Consider the following 20857-nt stretch of genomic DNA (forward strand, 5'->3'; position numbering starts at 1 on the left):
CGCCGCGCCCTGTTTCTGCATTCCCACAACACCTAGTGATGGATGGTGTCACCAGGCACTGTGGGATACATCCCCACAGTCCATTGCTCTTGCTGTCAACAAAGGTGCCCTGAATGTGGGCATGATCTGTCGACAGAGGGAGCAAATGTAGACACGCTTTGGTGACTTTGTTTTTGTCGATTTTTCCTTGGCAACATTAGTTTAATAAAACAAAACGTGCCAGTGTAGACAGGCCCTTACACAAGAGAGAAGGAACCTGCAGGTTGTGTTAGATAGGAAGTATGACCTTTGGCTAGAGCAGGAATAGGAGTTGTACAGAGCAGACCAGAGAGGACAAGAACGTTCACAGTAAGAGCCAGAGACATCTGTGAAACTCACTGGCTGCTTTGCTTTGGTGAGACAAACTAATAAATGACTTTTGATTCTATAAGTGTATTAAAATGTATTCAGCTTGAAACAACTCTGTATGCTTTATTTTCCTACCGTTCTTTGCTGCCAAAAGGCAAACTAACAGATCTCATTAAAAGCCATGGGACCTCCTGTAGCACTAAAATCTGCCTGTATGTTAATCTATGGCTAATTAACTGTGTCTCCTCTGGGCCCCCAGTGATCATCTATTTATTCTTTCATTTTTAGATTTAAAAGAATAGTGTAATAAAAGTCATTATGAAGACACTCTGCTCACTTCACCAAATGCTACTCAGCCTCATAGGAATTGCATATGCTATGAGAAAGAGATATTTTCTGTATTTTGTTGCATTGCTGAACACCAACAATTGTCTGGAGTGTTCAACTGAATACACAGATCCTGAGTTAGTGTCTAAATTCACCCTTGGGGCTTTTTATTGGTAACTCAAGAACGCCACCACAACAGACATCAGCCTAACTTCCTCTCTGAGCTCGACTGTTCCTAGGGTAGCTCCAACACCGTCTCTGCCTAGCTCCTTAATTCCCTGTCCCTTCACTGGGCTTGCACAGGTATAACTGACAGGAATTTAGTAAACAAAATTATGTTGAAAATAGACAAAATGGAATCTACAGCTTATTCTGTCTTGGCTGTAATGGTTCTGCAGTGCTAATGCGAGTAAACAGCAGTAATAACTTATTTTTAGCCAGTATAGTAAACAGCTATGACTCTGAATACACACAGGGAGCAATCTGTTGAGTAAGAAAGTCACTTTTTAGAACAGAACTGCACTTCAAAGATTGCTGACAGCTTGGCCTTCTTCTACTGATTTCAGAAAAATAAAGCATAATAAGGAGTTAGGAAAAATGTGGTTACCTGTTTGTAAGCAGAGTTATATATCAGGAGTGGGCAAACTTTTGGGGTTGCCACATTGGGGTTGCAAAGCTGTATGGAGGGCCAGGTAGGGAAGGCTGTGCCTGGCCCCCGCCCCCATCCGACCCCTCCCACTTCCCGCTCCCTGACTGCCCCCCTCAGGATCCCCAACCCATCCAATCCCCCCTGCTCCTTGTCCCCTAACCGCCCCCTCCCGGGACCCCCGCCCCTAACAGCCCCCAGGACCCCATCCAACCCGCCTGCTCCCAGTCCCTTGACTGCTCTGACCCCTATCCACACCCCTGCCTCTTGACAGGCCCCCTGGGACCCCACACCTATCCAACCCCCCCATCCCCTGACCGCCCCCTAGAACCTCCGCCCCATCCAACGGCCCCCTGCTCCCTGTCTCCTGACTGCCCCCAGGACCCCTCGCCCCTTATCCAACCCCCTGGGCCCGGCCCCCTTACCATGTCGCTTAGAGCAGCATGTCTGGCAGCCGCGCCGCCTAGCCGGAGCCAGCCACGTCACCGTTCTGCTCAGCAGGAGCGCGCAACCCCGCCGCCCAGAGTGCGCAACCCCCCCCAAGTGTGGCTGCGGGGGAAGAACTGGGGGCTAGCCTCCCCGGCTGGGAGCTCATGGGCCAGGAAGGACAGTCCCGTGGGCCAGATGTGGCCCGCGGGCCATAGTTTGCCCACCTGTTATATATTAATTGCCATCACTTTCTTTTTTCCCCCAACCAAGATTACATTTGTTAAACTGGATGGTTCAAAATAAATGTCATTAGTACTCATTTCTGTTTTACAAAGAAACTTTTTCCTTATTCCTTCAGGGGCTCCAAGGGAGGTAGAATTATTTACACCAATTGAAGATCTGGCCCTCTGAAGTTAAATCACACTCTGTGTTGATATCCTTAGTTACATAATCAAGCTATTTTTAAATAGTAATTGTAAACCTGTAATTTCTGAGTTGAATTGATTTTTAATGGTGATCTCTTATTGAGTGCTTCATAAATCAAGGACACAGTTTCAAAACTTTTTTAGAAGACAAGTTTCACAATAATGTAATGCTGGATGTGGTATAGGGTTCAAGTTTATTATCCACATGAGATTCATAACCATGTGAATATAGTACTGTTAAATAATGTCATCCGCCTTGTAAAGTATACATTTTCCAGCTGGGTGCAACTTAACATAGTTTGATATTTATGCTCTTGTAGGATTGAAGTGCAGATGGACATAAAAATTGTCTTTGAGCCAAGAAAAAGAAAGTCTCCAGGTGGCTTTTTTCTACCACAGCAGTCACATGTAATTCAAGTCTGTGCCTCAGTGCACTTAGTTCTTCTAAAAACTGTGTCAGCAATATTTTTGGAGCTCTTCCATGAAAAGTTAAAGTATTTTAAACATTTTAATCAAATTGAAACAATGGTGTTCTTTAGCAAGGAAGTCTGTATCGCATTGCTAAGTCTGAAATGGAGTATGCCACCAGCACAGTATGCTCTAGACTGTTAGTGTCTCAGGATTGTTGTTCCCCTGCTGGCGTGTCTAGTTGGGTCAACACTTCACTAATGAGGTCAAGTTCTGAGCACTTGGGATCCCAACAGTGCTGACATTTTGGGGCCTCGTGCACAAAAGGCATAGACGTCATTGACAACTTAAGTGTTCTGCTGCTCTTGCATAGCTGAGGGACTCTGCAGTGAATCTGCATTACAATATTATTTCCTGCAGGGAGATCTCACTTTTCAGAGTCTGGGAGTTATTTCAGAGAACTCCCAAAATCTCTGAAAAGTGAAATATCTCCCTGCAAGGCAGGAAATAGTACTGTAATGTGTAGAACTCTGCTTCATATAGTTTTACTGGAGAAAACACTTGATATACCTCTTCTGTGTAACTTAAATCAGCTGTCTACAGATGCTACTGGGACTAGTCCTGTATACACTCAAGGGCGGTGAGACTCTGCAGATAGAAAAGGGAACTGGAATCACATACAGTGCAAAAGGTATAATTTCCACAACCAGATTACACGATTAGGGTATAATTTCCACTGTGTCCATTGCATGGCACATGCCAATTTCAATAACATTGGCCGTTTTTTGTAATAATGTGCTATCACTAACCTGGAATTTATTCTTCTAGTTATTTTTATTTAACATCAGGCTTCTCTTTTTCTCAGTATGCTTCCCTTAAAATATATGTATTATGTTAAATTCAATGACAGTATAACTTTCCACTACTGATACCGTTCCCCCTATACTATTCCAGAAGAATGACAACATAGGGGCTTGTTGTGGAGTATGGAATTCAGAATTCTGCTTTGTCAGAAGATTGGAATTGTGTAGCACGAGTACAATTCTGCACAACACTATTAACTATTAGGTGTGCAAGATCTGTGTTCTCCTAAAGTGGCAAATATACGATATACTGCAGGCACAGATTTACTATTTTATCAAGGCTTTTCCTTTGTGACACTTAGGACACTCTTTTTGATTATCGATCACATATAACAGTGGCTGTTTCTATATTGAGAAATAGGGTGAGTATCTTACTCCGCACAAAGGCTGTGCGCCAAGTAATTTCCAATGTTTTCATTATTATTATTTAACGTTTTTCTCATGGTTGTTCCCAAGGGCTCCAGTCAGGATCGAAGTGCTATTGCATTAGACTCCTTACAAACATGAACCGAAACATAGTCCCAATGCCAAAGAGCTTATAATCAAAGACTCTACTCCTGTAAAGACTTAAGCACATGATTTTTACACAGTGTGAGTAGTCCTGTTGATGTCATGTTTGGCAAACAAAGGACTTGTTCAACTGCAAAGGGAGAGCATACAAATGTAAAATATATTTGCTTATAACGTCACCAAACTTTACTAAACCATCCAAACTATTTCAATAAGAGAGCAAAGGGGTCTTGTGTTGTTACTAGTGCCAAGTAACAATAGCTTCACAGATACATGTGTTTTGGGAATGCTCAGTAATATACTTTTGGCACAGGATAGTGAATCATGCATACAGAAGTATGAGACTGAATATCTGATTTGCTCACAAAGCCTGCATATTTCATACCCGCACAGATAACACAAGATGTCGTTCATACCAAAACTCTTAGCCAAATGTCAAATCAGTCTCCCTCTAAGTCTGATTGGATCAAGTATGTCAAAAACATAATTCCTCTAAAAAAAGCCGATTAAAGCGAATAATGTTCAGTTTATAGGAGTCTGACAGTACATTGTTGAAGTTATGGAATACAATTCACATACATCTTTCATACTAAAGAAGTACCCGCTTTGATGGTTAACTCTGGTTTCTATTGCCCCTATCAAAATTACAAGGATAACTTTGACCCATATAAAATATTAAAATGCTGCAAGTATTAATAATTCTTCATACAGTACAATTATACAATTTGTTTGTAATTTCCCATTAACCATTTTACCCCATTGTAAGACTACTTCTCTCATTTAATTATTGCAGTGTATAAAACATCCTCTTTTCTCTGTTGGTTGTATTACTAAAAGTTTCAGAAAACAAAAGAATAAATAAAAAAGATTGTCACACATACCTCTCAGCCTGCCAAGGCCCAAGAATCACCCAGGCATACACAAGTAGAGAAGCTTAACATGATGTGAGATTGTTTTGTTTATCATAAATAAGGTTTTCCTATAATCTTATTTCCATGCTTCATCTGCCCTCATTTAAATAATTTATAATAAAAAAAAAAGAGAGAGAATACCATGTCTTTGTGGAATAAAGGTAAAAATTGGGATGGTTAAGAGGTATGCCCAAAATATTAATGCATACAGCACATAGGATGACCAGACGTCCCGATTTTATCAGGACAGTCCCGATTTTAGGGGACTTGTCCTGCGTCCCGACCTTACATCGGTCAGGACGCACTTTGTCCCGATATCGGGGGACCGTCTTGTGGAGGACGCAAGCCGGCGCTGCCGGCGCCGCTCACCTCTTCTTCCTGGGCCTAGGGGAGTGCAGCTGAACTCCCGGCGGTCGCCCACCAGCCAGCAGGAGCCTGCAGAGTGCTACAGCCCCACTCCCCAGGCACGCACAGAGATGGCAAGTAGGTCTCCACTGTGTGCTGCAGGGGCGGGGCTTGTAGGCACTGGCAGTGTGCCGCGCCAGCAGTGAGCCCCCCCATCCCTGCCCCCACCCACCTCGACTCAACCCAACCCGTGTGACCTTAGGAGTCAGAGGGACGGGACCTGCCTGCTGGATGCTTCCTGGGAGCCACTCCAGCTAAGGCTAGCACTGCCTGGGACTCACCTGGCCCCCTGGCAGGTCCCTCTGGCAGGGGAGGGGGGCTCTGCGTGCTGCCCCCCTCCCTCCCCAAGGGGGGAGGTGGAGATGGAGTGGAGGCAAGTTGGTGAGGGTGGGGGGCATGGAGCTGCCGGTGGTTTTTCCTGTGCTCCTGCATTTTTTTTTGTTTGTTTGTTTTTGTTTTGCTCCGCCGCCTGCTTGGTTTTTTTTTGCTCTGCCACTGGCTTGTTTTTTGGGGTTTTTTGCTCCGCGTCCTGATATTTGACCTCTGTCATCTGGTCACCCTAACAGCACATACTGTGTGTAGGGGTGCAGCAGGCAAGGGAAGTGGGAAAGAATAATATGCTACTTTGAATTTCTATGACAACTTCCATCCAAGGGTCTGAGATCACTTTTCAGATATTAGTGACATTTCACCCATTAGTGCACAATACTCTTATGAACTAGGTTAGTATTTCTGAAAAAGGAATCTCAGACAAAGAAATTAAGTAATTTGTTTGAGGTAACATAGGGAGTCTTTAACAGATCCAGGAAGAGAACCTTTAGGTCCAGTCCTGTGGTTTAACCGCTAAATCATACCTCCTCATTCCTCCCTGGAAACAGTATAAGATGTTCATTAGATGGAGCACTGTTTCATGCATTAAGACGACACAGCCTGGCTTGGGGACATGTAGATTGCCCAGCAGCCCCGATGTCTGGGGGGAGTGACAATCACACTTTGTTCCCAGTTTGTCCACTTTCAAACAGAGTGGAAGCAAGACAGATGAGGAGAAGCATAAGAAGAAAATAGTAATGTATATGTTCCCGTAGAGGAGGGAAACAGGAATGGGGCCCACTAGGAGTGGAGAAGAAGTCTTAGATATACTGTGATAGGCACTATACAAGATAGCCAGAAGGAAGGATGAGTGGAAGAAATACTGGGAACTGTGACTGAGTTTATGTACCCAAGACAAAAAAGGAAGGTGTTGAAGCAGGCACTTGGAAGCAAGACTTGCCCTAGGTGGAGCTGATTTGGGAGATGCCCAGCTGAGGGAACGATATTCTTCTTGAGAGAAAGGGCACTGATCTGAGCAGCCAGGCAGGCCTTTGGAGCAGTTTCCCAGTCTTGCTGACTGCCAAAGGAGATGAGTTTCCTGACAGTAAATGGATCTAGTGTGGCCTTGGTTGAAAGAAGTGAGCCATTTGGTCTTACCACCATTTACATTTGGACATCAGTAAGTCTTTATTATAAATTTCTTTTTGCTTAAAGTTAACTGAACCAGGGGCCTGACTTAACCTCTCAAGAGGGGCAGTATCAGCTGGGCAGTGGCCATACCAGCAGGATCTTCCACAGGGCCCAAGATGAGAGGACATGCTAGGAAGGAAGAGAAAAGGGAGAGAGAAAAGGAAGAGATTACTTCCCCAGCCCCTCAGGGGCTGGGGAAGTAATCAAAATAAATTGTTCCTTATTTAAAATTCAATATTGCCAAGCATGGAGCCCTGCTGTTGGAGGCAGTGGTATTAAGACCTGCTCCTCTGCAGGCTCTGAACTCACCCCTGAGAATTTTAGAGGAAGTGACTCCAAAACCAAAGTGCTAACTAATGGAATAGACAAAAGATAAAATTTTCAGAAGTACTTAAGTGACTTAAGAGCCTAGATCCCATTTTCAAAAGTGATGTAGGCATTCAAGAGCCTAAGTCCCACTGATTTTCAATTAGTCTTATCCCCATCTTGACCCCAAAGGCAAGTTGGGCCCCACAGATAGAGCATTCAGACTTCAAAACATAAATTCCTCTAGAACCTCTGTACATCAAGCTCTGGTCTTCCTACAGCCCTTTTCAACCTCTCCACCAGTCAGCTTTTTCTCCATTCTGTAGATCTTGCAGAAAGATTCTGTAATACATTTGCTTCTCTTCCCATCCCAAATTCTCAGACATCTAAATGTTTCATTGTGTGAACCACCAGGTTGGGCGCTATGGATCACTGGTGGTGCTTGAACCATAGTTTGAGAACTTCTATTAAGGAAGAAAGAAAGGAAAAAATCCGGTGTTTAGATAAGCAGTTTATTCTATTTTGCCATCAATAGGAGGCTACATCTACACTACACACCACTGGCAAACAGTGAATGTAGCTACATGCCATAGTGAAAACACCCTATGTGGATGCAGCCCACATCTACAAGTGCCAGTGAAAAGCTCTGGCAGAAGGGAGGCAGCAGGGGAAGGCTTCTGTAGATCTCCCCCCCCCCCCCCCCCCCCCGCCAGAGCCTTTCCCAGGTCCTGGAGTCCTTTCCTGCAGTGATGAAAGGCTCTAGTAGCAGGACACTACACTGCTAAAAACATTAGAGTAGATGGGGAGGCATGGCTTGGGTGAGTAGAGAGCTATGTAGGGTGTGTACTCGCATACATACTCTTCAGGCAGGTCTTTTCACCCAAGCTGTCTCTCATAGTATACACTATTTATACCCATGTAGGAGCACTATGTGAGTACGTACACTGCACAACCCTGAAAGAAGCATGCAGATAGACCCTTACACAATGCAGCATTGTCAGCACAAGCTGAAGATCAGTTGTTTGGGGGTCAATGCAATACACATTAAAGTCCATAGGAGTCTTTTGTTGACTTCAGTGAGCACTTGAATAGGCCTCAAGTAAAGATGTGTTAAATCCCATAAATACTTTGTCGGTGTATCAGTGGGCCTGCTTGGCTTGAGGTGAGTACTTTTTAAAATTACAAATATGAGAAAAATATCTGTGTGATTCTGAGAATCACACAGTGTAAGCCAAGGTCATATCCCAAAGATTTCTGTATTAGAGATATCATCTAATAATTTACCTTGATTGTATGATCTTTATACCAGAGTAACCATTTTCCATTGCTTCTAGCACTGGTTTATATCACATATTTAAAGTTTCATTGCGTTGCCTACAACCTCAGTTCTCTCATCTAGTTTAGGAAATAGCTAAGGAAAAAAATACACCCATTTTGATCTTTCCAGTGAAGCGTAGATTGAGATAAGAGGGAAACATCTGACTACATTACAAACATATATAAGATGATATGAAAACACCACTAGCATTTTAAATTAATTTCTCTTAAGTAGTGCAGTCAGTGGAAATAATATTATATGACTGCAATTGAGAATAGAGACTTTATGGATGAAAATTGTAAATTAAGGGCAAAACTACTGATACATTTCTCATTCACAGTTATTTTCACACAAAAATGATTTTTAATTTGTATATTTCGAAAAGGTAACCCTTGACACTGGGATCTGTTGATTTCTCCCAGTACCTTCTGATTTGCACTGGGGTTTATGTTAGCAATTATCATTGCCAAGAAAGTAATTGAAATACATAATTTAGTTGATACAAAATATCACTCTGTAGTTTCGGAAACAATTTAAATCATATGTTATTTAATTCTGCATCTAGAAGTGTGAGAAGCTAGACATTATGCCTTTTTAAAAAAATGTTGAACTGTATTGCAGATATGAAAGTTTTTTTCCTGACAATTTTACATGTGCAATTTCATATGCAAAAGGTAAGGGTAGCGAGAACACTGCCAAACAATGAAAAGTCTCTAAAAAACGAAGGCAAGATGGCCATAGAGCAGCTAGTAAATCAGGAAAAGATTTAATCTCCACCATAGAGAGAGATAGCTGAAGAAAGTTTCAAGAAAAGTCAAGCCAAATATCAGTGATTAGGTAAATAAATATTTGGAGGGGCGGGAAGTAGAGAAAGTAAGAAATGTCTTATCTGCAAGTAAAGAGTCCATTACAAGCACTAATCAGAATAATGTTCTGAGACAAAATCCGAGCACTTGGGGAAAAGAACCTTGAGTGATGTGTAAAAGTTATTGAGAAGTCACTGAACTCCACTTCTAAAACAGTGCTTTCACAATCTTGGATTCTTTTAAATTTGGAGGAGAGACTGGCCAGATTATTACAAAGTCTTACATTACATTTTGCAGAAATATAATGGCAGTTTGAACCTAAGCATATAGAAACCAAAAAAGCCACTCATATGTAGCCTACAATAACTTCGCGAATCTCAACAACATTTTTACAGTTTTCAATAGAAAAGTAGCAGGAAGGTGTAACTGTCCACAAAAGTTGCCAACAGGTGTATCAGATATGCTAGCCACATGGCTTTTGCAGAGCAATATCACCACCACATCATTTTGATTTTAAAAAATTCACATTGCAATATAAACCCAGCAGTTTTTGAATGCAGGGCTGTTGAATATATGGAAGGGCCAGGAGAAAGGGCCTTGTAATGAATAGCTCAGAGATTCATAGGAAACCCTGATCCAGCCCCTGTGGGATTTCCCCCTCATTACAGGTAGCATTGGTGACTCATATTTGCATCACATATGCAAATGTATCAACACACTGATTAACAATCCTAGAATTTTATTGAGAATTTATGACTCAGAACTACTGGGTCTATTTTGGGTTGCGAATCTTTTGTGATAAAATGTACATAACAAATTTCAAAAGGTACTTGTCATTTTCTTTTTGCCCCTTTAAATGCAATATTCTGAAATAGAAAACCCATGGAAGGACTTTAGAAGCAGAAATACCTAGAAATGATAGTGGAGAGAAAATTAGAAATGAACTTGCAATGCAATATGCCAGGAAAAAAATGACAATAGGTCAGATTGCAAAACCCTGCTCGTGTTTGATAAATATAATAGTAATAAGTCTCCAAGACCAGATGGTGTTCACCCAAGAGTTCTGAAAGAACTCAAACATGAAATTGCAAAACTACTAACTGTAGTACGTAACCTATCACTTAAATCAGCTTCTCTATCAGTTGACTGGAGGATAGCTTATGTGATACCATTTTTTAAAAAAAGGCTCTAGAGGCGATTGTGGCAATTACAGGACGGTAAATCTAACTTCAGTACCAGGCAAATTGGTTGAAACTTGAGTAAAGAACCAAATTATCAGACACATAGATGAACATAATTTATTGGGGAAGAGTCAACATGGCTTTTGTAAAGGGAAATCGTGCCTTGCCAATCTATTAGAATTCTTTGAGGAGGACAACAATCATGGACCAGGGTGATCCAGAGGATATAGTATACTTGGAGTTTAAGAAAGCCTTTGACAAGGTTCCTCGCCAATGGCTCTTAAGCAAAGTAGGCAGTCATGGGATAAGAGGAAAGGTTCTCTCATAGATCAGTAAGTGGTTAAAAGACAGGAAACAAAGGGTAAAAATCAGAGGTGAGTTTTCAAAATGGAGAGAGGTAAATAGCGGTGTCCCCTAGGGATCTGTATTGGTATCAGTGATGTTCAACACACTCAAATGATCTGGGAAAAGGGGTAAAAAGTTAGGTGGCAAAATTTGCAAATGATACAAAATGACTCAAGATAGTTAAGTCCAAGGCATGTTACAAAGGGAACTCACAAAACTGAGTGCCTGGGCAACAAAATGGCAGATGAAATTCAATGTTGATAAATGCAAAGTAATGCACATTGGAAAACATAATCCCAACTATACATACAAAATGGTATCTAAATTAGATGTTACCACTCAGGAAAGAGATCCTGGACTCATTGTGAATAGTTCTCTGAAAACATCCACTCAATGTGCAGCAGCAGTCAAAAAAAAAAAAAAAACTAACAATGTTAGGAACCATTAGGAAAGGGATAGATAATAAGACAGAAAATATCAGAATGCTACTATATAAATCCATAGTGCACTAGTGCATAGTGAATACTGCATGTAGTTCTGGTTGCCCCATGTCAAAAAAAGATATATTAGAATTGGAAAATGTACAGAGAAGGGCAACAAAAATTATTAAAGATATGAAACAGCTTCCAAATAAGGAGAGATTATAAAGACTGAGACTGTTCAGCTTGGAAAAGAATCGACTAAGGGGGATATGCTAGAGGTCTATAAAATCATGAATGGCATGGAAAAAAAAGTGTTATTTACCCCTTGACATAAACACAAGAACTAGAGGTCACCCAATGAAATAAATAAGCAGCAGGTTTAAAACAAACAAACTACTTCACACAACAATACAGACACAGTCAACTTGTGGAACTCAGGGGATGTTGTGCAGGCCAAAACTATAATGGGGTTCAAAAAACAGCTAGATAAGTTCATGAAGGATAGGTCAGCAATGGCAATTAGCCAAGGTGGTCAGGGATGCAGCCCATGCTCTGGATGTCCCTAGCCTCTGACTGCCAGAAGCCAAGAGTGGACGACAGGGGATGGATAACTCAATGATTGCCTGTTCTCTTCATTCCCTCTGAAGCACCTGGCATTGACTGCTGTTGGAAGGCAGGATACTGGGCTCAATGGACCATTGTTCTGACCCAGTATGGCCATTCTTACATTCACCAATATGAGTAAGGGTTTACATTGTAACCCCTATATGATTTAGGGCTAAATAGGCAGTGGCACAAGTCATGTACCAGATAGGTAACTTTTCTATGCAGTACTGAAAAGCATCTAGCATGTCATTCACAATTGTGGTTGCCAAAAAACAACAAATTGGAGGGAATTCAAAAGAACAAGAAAAATGATCAAAAGCTTAGAGGGATTGATTTAGGAGGAAAGTGTAAAATTTCTAACTATATATAGTTTGACTAAAGGATGTATGACGGGACATAACTGTCTACAAGCACTGGAAAGATTTAAACACCAAGGAAGGAGAGGGTTTATTTATAGACTATAAAAAGTAGTAATAAAATACAATTGAAGAAATTACAACTTAAATTGGGTATCAGGAAATCTTTCAGAACAGTGAGTCGAAAGTCAATGGGACCAGGGCCGCCCGGGGGGTGCGGGTGGGGGGCCACAGCATGAGAATATAGTATTACAACTTTTTTTTTATGGAAGGGGCCCCCAAAATTACTTTGCCCCAGGCCCCCTGAATCCTCTGGGCGGCCCTGAATGGGACAGTCTCAAGTGGTAATCTGTTGCTAGCACAACTGACAACTAGACTGGACAAACCCCTCAAGAACAGGTCATAGAGAGTATGCTGCATTTTCTACTGTGCCTTGGGTTTTATCATGTAACTCAGAATCTATATCCCTCTTTGTCTCAAGAGGCTATTATCTGCTATAGTGATTGGGGAGACCAGTTTGTCGGGACAGGTTCTGAGGACACATATATTCAAAGCCTCTCTTCCCCTTCATAGTACCTTCCTTAACATCTAGTAATATTTCATAACTCTGAGCAGGATAAAGAAATAGAAAATTGAAAGTGTTTGAATTTATGTATGTTTGTTCAGTGTGTTAATACTAAACAGATCTGCTATTGTCTACATTACTAATCATGATAGAATTTTTCATTTTAAACCTTGGGATAGAAATCTCAATGTTTCTGTGCTGAAAATCTCAGAAGTTTTGTTTACCTCTAGTCTCCCCACTTAATAATAAAGGAAAGCATGTCACAGACTTACTGAAAAGGCAAGCTTAATTGAGAGAGTGGAGTATGAGGAGCTGTTGTAGGCTTAACTAAAACCCTTTCAGAAACAAGTGTCTCACAGCAATACATGTCTCTGTCCACTGCCTATTTAGCCCTGATTGACACAGTTCCCCATTATTGCCCAACCACATTAACTGTTGTTGACTATTAGCGTAGACATGGCTTAATAAATAACACCCTTACTGCACAAATATACTGTGATGAAGCAGTCCACCACTGAGGGAGAAGAGCCACAGGGTGAGGGAGTGAATCTACAATGGCATCCTAATTATATCAGTCTCCTGCCTTAAAGAAATCTAACATGGAGACCTAGGGCAGAGCTAAAGGAGGTACCAGTTGCAGGGTACACACTGCAAAGCTCATCCCCTCCATTCAAACAACTCACTAAATTAGCAAATTTAGACTAGACACTCGTGCCTTACAAAATATTCCCCTAAAGTGGGAATGACTAACCGTCTTGTTCTCTTCTGGTTCTGTGGCACAGGAAAAACCAGCTGCCGTATATACTCATTGCTCTGAGATGCCATCTTGAATCACACAGGTAGGGTTCGTATGTGGCTAACATATAGTCTCACATAGCACCACATGGTGGCAGGAAAGTAGCATTGCACTCTTCCAGTGAGAATGGGAAACTGGAAATACCATATTAAGGTTTTTTCCTATTTATTTTTCTTTTCACTACAGCTGGATGGTGTTGGTATTTCTTTGGTTCCTGCTGGCCTCAGAAATGTAAAAGTCACATTGTTTTAATGAGAAAGAGGGGGGATAGCTATAGAAAAAATAGCATAGAAGGAAGAAGGGCTGAAGCCCAAGGGAGGAGTCAGAAGTGGCCATAAATTGGGTTTTTAAGATCTAGTTTCGGAATCAACAGGGGCAGAGTTTTCAAACAAAACCAGCTTTCTTGTTAAAGGGTTATTGCTCATATTAATACCTGAAGCTGTGTATGAAGATTGTCTGCTTTTTATGGAACTTTAAACAAAAGGCATTAAATCATATAAAATAGCGTCTAGCTAGTAACCATGTTGTTTCTTCACATTGAATCAGCCTGAGCCTACAGGCAGTGCTTCCCAAGCCACAGTAGGGTGACAAACTGTACAAGGTCTAAATAAAACAAGGCATAGTTTGTTCCAGAACAAATATAAAATGAATGCAGTTTATTGGTACTGCCATTACAATAGTTGCATTTAACAACCAGCATAAGCCAATGCAAAAGACAGCCCCTCAAATCAGTCCCACCACATTCTCAGAAACAAATTCAGTGCCCATCCCTTGGGGGGGGGGGAGATAACAATGGCCTCATGTGACCCCAATAATAATAGAAGAGCAGCAAAGGGAACAGTTACAAAAGCATTATAAACACAGATCCAAGAAGGGCTGAGGGTTTTTTATTTCCTGTCTGTATTTAAGCAGTGTAAGTTTATGCTTTCTGGTCACAATGTACCTGAAACAAGCAATATAAATAAGAGTGTAAGCTATACTTTATCTTCAGCAGCTACTCTCCACAGCTTAAACTAGTATTTCAACAAAACGAGCTTAAATGGATTGCTTCTGTGGTGAGGGAAGAGGAGAGCTAGCTAATAAGTCACATGATTAATGATACTTTTCAGTACATATGTGATTTCTTTAGTATTATTTGGTGTGTGCTTTTCACCTCTTCTGAAATTAAAGGTTTGAACTGTTCATTGTGGGGTCTCTAGTGTTCTGCCTTACCAAAAATTGTTCAGAAGTTGGCTAGTGATGGACCCTTATTTACATTATGCCAAGTCCTCTTTCCTTCTCCCCTCTCCTGAGGGCTCCTTCTCCAAAAGCCTGAGCTCAGTGTTGTGGTGAGTGTTTTTTTTTATTTGTTTTTGCACAGCTCCATATCCTTGTTACTCTGACCTTGTGAAACTTTTGATCATCTTTCCCTGACAGCCTCCTGCCAGATTTCTTTCACATGGTGCACTAATTTTCCCACAGCCTACCTGGCTTTCTGTGCACATGACTGAAAACTGAATAGTCCAGTCAGGAGGCATCTGAGTATCCTATGAAGTTGTCACTGTATATATTTCTAGCCTAATTTTGACTTTAGGCATTTCATAAATATTGTGCCAGGGAAGTTGATGTCTCCTATTATTTTATTATTATTATTATTTTTTTATAAACTTACTTTGCAATTTCTTTGAGGAAGTAACAAGAAATGTTTTGTTCTCTCTTCCTTGAGAATTCTAGCCTCTGCACCATCTGCTACAAAAGGCTAGCTTGACTTTTCTTCTAGTAAGATCTCAGACAGTCAGGATGATCCCTTTTTGTGTAGCTTCCAAAAACTGGAGACATTTTCTTAGTTTAACATCTTTAGTTTGCAATATTTTTAAAAACCCTTGTTTGTATCATTATCTCAATGTTCTATGAGGTTCTAATTTGGAAGTTTTGTTCCTTCTTTCTAGTTCTTCCACAGAATGAGTAGGCAAGTTCACTCCTTTCTCTGTTTCCTTATTATTATTTTTTAAAGTTTAACAATTCAAACAGGAATGATCTAAGCATAATTTATATATCTGCAGCATACAGGGGGGGTCATGTGATGTGGGTGTAAAGAGTATATCTAAGTATGTTGAATGCATTGTCACAAGTACAAGTCTATTGCAAGTCAGGATCACTATTCTCTTTAGGATATTAAGTCATGTGACAAATATTCTGTGGTATTCAGGCATTCAACATAGAGCAAAGATTCTCAGTTGGGGGAGGGGGCTCCTCTGAGTGGGGGCATGGAATGTATTCTGGTGTGTGAGAGAGAAGCTGGACTCTGTATTCAATGGGGAGCCAGCGCACAATAGAGAAATAGGATGATGTACTCACAGCAACCTGTGTTCTTAAGCTGACGGGTTGCTGCATTTTGTATCAGTTGGAGTTTTATCAGGGGATGGGATTCCATTCCTAAATATAAAGAGCAAACATTGACTCCTCTCTTTGTTCAAATTCCACCAGATCATATACAATTTTAGAGGTAAACCTTAAGGAATCACACCATCTCCTGAGCTGCAAAGTGGAGTTATCCTCACCAAACAGGTATGCACCATGCAGTCTGTAAAAAATTCATTCACGGAACTGAGTGCTCTGCATGAGAGCAGAGAGAAATGAGGTGGGTGTCTTCAAAGAAGGCAGACAGAAGTGTGACCACAGGTGTTGTCATACTATTCGTTGTTCTAGAAGGCACCATTGCTTTTCTTTGGAAGACCATATTTTAGCTCTCAGTGCCCCTGATAGTAAAGAAACAACTTCTCTTCTAACAAAAACAAACAAACAAAAAACACCACACCTCGCTCCCTGTTGGAGGTGAGAAGTTTGACAAAATAAATGAGTCTGGGGGGGAAGCTGGAGATAAGACCACCAGTTCTATGAGACAAAGGAAAGTGGCCCAGGCTCATGAGCTACTAAATGCCTTCACATTGACTTTGCATATTCATAACTCCATTGGGAATTGAAGGTGTTTAATATCTTGTAGCAGTGGAAGAGCTGCTGGGAATAAAGGACATGTCTACACTTGCAGCTGGCAGGGTGATTCCCAGCTCAAGGAGACGTACCCTAGCTCTCATTGAGCTAAAACACTAAAGATGGTAGCGTAGCATAGCTGCCGGTGCACTTGCAACGCCTCATACTAGCCACTTGAGTAGGTACCCACAGGCTCCAGCAGTGTTTGTACTGGGTGTGGCTAGCCCCTCCTACCGCACACTACTATTTTCAGCTTGCTTGTGCAATAAGAGCTAGTATGAGTGTGTCTACATGAGCTGGGACTCGCACCCTGCCTCTCCAAGCAAACATACTCACAGAGCAGAGATTGCTGTTCTCTGCAGAGCCTGCCTGCTGTCAGCATGAAGTAGGTGCAACCCCCAGGGAGTGGATAGAACAGTTGCCGCAGTACAGTCTGGTGCAGAGCAGTTAATTCATTTGGAGGAGAAGGGATTGAGGGATAGAGCTTGATTTAGGCTTGGCTGTTCCCCAACCTAGTTTAAGTATCAAAGATTTTCAGGTTTCAGTGCTAAGTTTCTTTAAATAATGGTAGTGGTGCAGGGTCAGGCTATTTGTCCTGTATCTCAGTTTTCAATCTGAGTATCTCTTATAAGCTTGCACCCCACACCACTCCTTTCACAATCGTATTAGTTCTGAAGATTGCTCCAGCTCCCTCCTCCAGGTAAGAGAGAGTAGGAATGCTGTCTGCTGAACCGACAGACCTGTCAAATGAGGGGGAAGAGTTACCTGCACTTGGTCAGTGTTGTTTACTGTTTCCAGATGTTCCTTAATATAATCTTTTAATATCAATTTCACATAAAAATCCATTGCTAATTAAAAAACCAGCACGCTGGTGTACAGCTAACAGTGCAGCCACTTCTTTGTGAAGAATAATTCATAAACAGGTCTAATAAAAATATCAAATGTGGTCATTGTCTCATTAAATATAGCCTATTCTAAAAGTCCAGTGCATATATGTGTATAGGCCATCTGTACTAGCAGAGGGAAGGGAATAAGATGGCACTTATCCCACCTCATTTGGGCCTTGTGTGCAAAAGTTAAAAGATCAACATGTTTTTCAGTGTTCTTACCTTCCCCCCATATCCTCTGGCATATTTCTCTCTGATCATAGCAGCTTGTCACGGCTGGGTGTATCTCATTTTCCTTCATGATGCAACAAAAAACCCCCATTGGGTCTGATCCTGAATTCCTTGCACACCCCAAATGCTCACTGACGTTGATGGGAGATTCGAGTGGGCAAGAAATAAAGAAGTTGCTGTGTTCAGGAGCCTGTATAAGAGCTGGCTCCTTTTATTTCAGAGCCTGCTTCCTTTTCTCTTTTCATCAATTTTAAAAAGGGCAGGGTGGAAAAGATAGCAGTTCTATAACTCCTTGCAAAGGGAAGAGAAATCCTGCAGTTCTTGGCCTTTACTAAAGGCCGAACTCCCACCAACTTCATTGGGCGTTTTACCTGAGTAAGGAGTGCAAGATTTTTGTACAGTTCACAACTGTTCTTTTCCCCCTAAACTAGCAGTTCCAGAATAAATTGTCTCTGTATCTTAGATATTGCCTAGACTGTCTTCTATTTATATGGAACAAACAATGTTTTCAACTCTGATAAACTGTTTATTTTGAACCCATAGAACAAGAAAATATGGATCCTTTTCATGCTGCTTTGATTAGATGGGTGAAAGAGTTTACTAGCCCACACAATACTCCAAGTCATAGGTTCAATCAACATGAAGACTGAAGATTTATTGGCCAGAGTGGGCTGAGGGCACCAGTCCAGAGACAAGTCATCTCTGTACATTTCCTCAGGTTTATGGCACAGCCTAAGAAGATCTCACCCCACAGAGATGCATTTTCCGTGTAGATTTAATGGATTGGTAAAGTTAGTAAATCTTGGGGGCCTATTTTTAAATTGTTACTATTTTCTAGCTCTCTCTGTGGTGGATGAACAGGAAAGAGTTGAAGGGTACAAGAAACATACTTCCGGGAAAAGGGGAACTTCTGTTATTTTGATCTTCACCAACTCCCTTCCCTCCTCCTCATGCTTTTCAGACTGCTTGGGAAATGAGTAGAGCAGTGCCTTCAAGAAAGCCCTACTGTACACCTATAGAAATTTTACTGCTGACTTCAAACACAGCAGGTGCCGGCCCTATAGTTCTTAAATTTTACATAGGGATGTCCACCTTGTCACAATGTTAGAGAACTAGTTTGTGCCTATGAGGGATGGTCCTGCACTGAAACAACTGAGCCATAAAACCCTCTTAGGAGCTCAAGGGCGTGCAGAAGGAACATCCTACACGGCCACCCATTTCCACTGGCTTGCAGGAAGAGGCCCTCTCTCCCCCACACACTTTTTTTGGGTTGAAGTATGTCCCAGGGAACAATCCTGTACTTAAAATAATGCAGGGACTGCAACTGTGGCCAGTTTTTGCACAAGGGTACAGGTGCAAAGGAAAGCTCCTTATGCATCCCCATGCCCCTGCTAAATGCACTTATGTGAGGGTTAACTATAATCTGGCCCCCTAATCGGTATTCTGATGGATGGATTATTTTAACCTGACACTACCTGAAGAGAAAATTGCCTTGTAATTCTGCTTCTCTGAAGACTATGTTGTAGGATTCTTACTCCAGGGTTTTAGTTTCCCAGCACAAGACTGGCAATACCCTTTCTCTCCCCACCATTCTTAAGGATTTTTACCCTCGTGGGCAGCAGCAGAGAAGATCATGAGTCAGAGCCTTACTAATGGTCATGCAGCATCCACTCCTACATAGATATTATGTGCTACAACATTGTAATCATAGCTAGATTGACAGTGCAGCCCCCCACTAGGAGACTGCCTTGAAATTGTTGTTCCAGGTCTTCACAGGATCGGGACCATGGCTTATTGATAGGACCCTAACAAATTCACAGTCCATTTCACTCAATGTCATGGTTATAAGATTTTAAAAACCATATATCATGATTTCAGCTATTTAAATCTGAAATGTTATGGTGTTGTAATTGTAAGGGTCCTAACTCAAAAAGGAGTTGGGGGGGGGTCACGAGGTTATTGTAGGGGGAGTTGCGGTGCTGCTGCTGGCAGTAGCAGTGGCTGATGACTGGGAGCCCAGCTCTGAAGGCAGAGCTGCTGCCAGCAGTAGCGGAGAAGTAGGGTGGCAATACCGTACCATCCATCCTTTCTGTGCTGCTGCCTGCAGAGCTGGGTGCCTGGCTAACAGCTGCTGCTTTCCCACCCCGCCCCAGCTCTGAAGACAGCACAGAAGTAAGAATGGCAATTCTACAACACCCCTAAAATAACCTTGTGACCCCCCTGCAACTCCCTTTTGGGTCAGGACTCCCAATTTGAGAAATGTTGGTCTCCCCTCTAAAATCTGTATAGTAAAGGGTAAAAGGACACAAGACCCCAGATTTTATAGTCTGTGACGTGTTTTTCCATGACCATGAATTTGGTAGAGCTGGGCCCTACTTACTGGGCAACCTTTTCCTATACACGCTGTCTTTCACTAAGGTCCACAACATTTGTGGACTTTTTAGCTCTTTGCACAGGGCATTTCTTGAGCGCTTGGCTCAAGGGTTGTTTTCCCCCAGGGCTCTAAGGTGTGCTCTGGCATTCCAGCACTACTAGTCTTTTGTGCCTCTGTTCTGTCTTTTATGACACTGGCTACCCCTTCCACCACACACCTGGGGCTAGCCAGCATCTCGCTCAGTTGTTGCAGCCTTGACAAGTTTTTCCGATTCCCATAATGTTCTCTGTGTACCAATGCCTGAGCTGAGGCACCTTGTGACTCAGTTGCTTAACTCAGCTCACTGCCCGTCTCAGCACTTGATTAGTCTTTGAGCTTCCCTTGACACGCTGGTACTTTCCCCTCTCCATTGCAAGTATGGCATGAAGCAGGAACAAAGCCAGCTCAGCATCTTCACACCCTGCTACAATATCAAAGACGGACACCCATGTTTGTTGTGTCAGCTACCTTGGAATTGATTGCAGCATTCCAGGGCTCTATGGATTCAACTCCCTTAATGTGCTTCTTTCCCTGTGTGTTACAGTTGCCTATCCCAGTATACAAGCTCTCACACAGACTTAGAGAGGGCACAGGGAAAGGGAGCTATATTTCCCTAGGGTGAAGAGCAGAATGACCATTAGCCCCACTCCTGCCTGTGGAGGGTAGGGAAGATCCTGGCTCGAGAGTGGGAAGAATAGATAGGGTGTTCCCCTGAACCAGGCAGAGACCTGAATAAAAAGGCAGGTAAGCTCACAGAGAATTTAAGAGACGTGAAGAATACATACGTGTTCCCCACTGAGGCCCACGCTATTTCTACAGTTCCTACTGTAAATACAGTTATTAGGTACAAGAAAAATAGCAGGAATCATTTAAGAGATCTCCT

General features: G+C 42.0%; 2 long non-coding RNA genes across 2 annotated transcripts in view; one reads left to right on the top strand and one right to left on the bottom strand.

Annotated features, from left to right (window-relative positions):
- The window catches only part of LOC135974260 (uncharacterized), a 35566-nt gene extending 22064 nt beyond the window's left edge, over positions 1–13502 (bottom strand). The window contains exon 1 of the long non-coding RNA XR_010591477.1: positions 13429–13502. This is a non-coding gene — a long non-coding RNA (uncharacterized LOC135974260). The remainder of the gene's footprint in view (positions 1–13428) is intronic.
- A 983-nt stretch (positions 13503–14485) lies between these two features.
- Positions 14486–18398, top strand: LOC135974261 (uncharacterized). The gene is made up of 3 exons (XR_010591478.1): positions 14486–14801; positions 15940–16020; positions 18105–18398. It is a non-coding gene; the product is annotated as an uncharacterized LOC135974261 (long non-coding RNA).
- The last annotated feature ends 2459 nt before the right edge of the window (positions 18399–20857 follow it).

The sequence above is a fragment of the Chrysemys picta genome, chromosome 11 (genome assembly GCF_011386835.1).
Source record: "Chrysemys picta bellii isolate R12L10 chromosome 11, ASM1138683v2, whole genome shotgun sequence".
Classification (NCBI taxonomy): domain Eukaryota; kingdom Metazoa; phylum Chordata; order Testudines; family Emydidae; genus Chrysemys; species Chrysemys picta.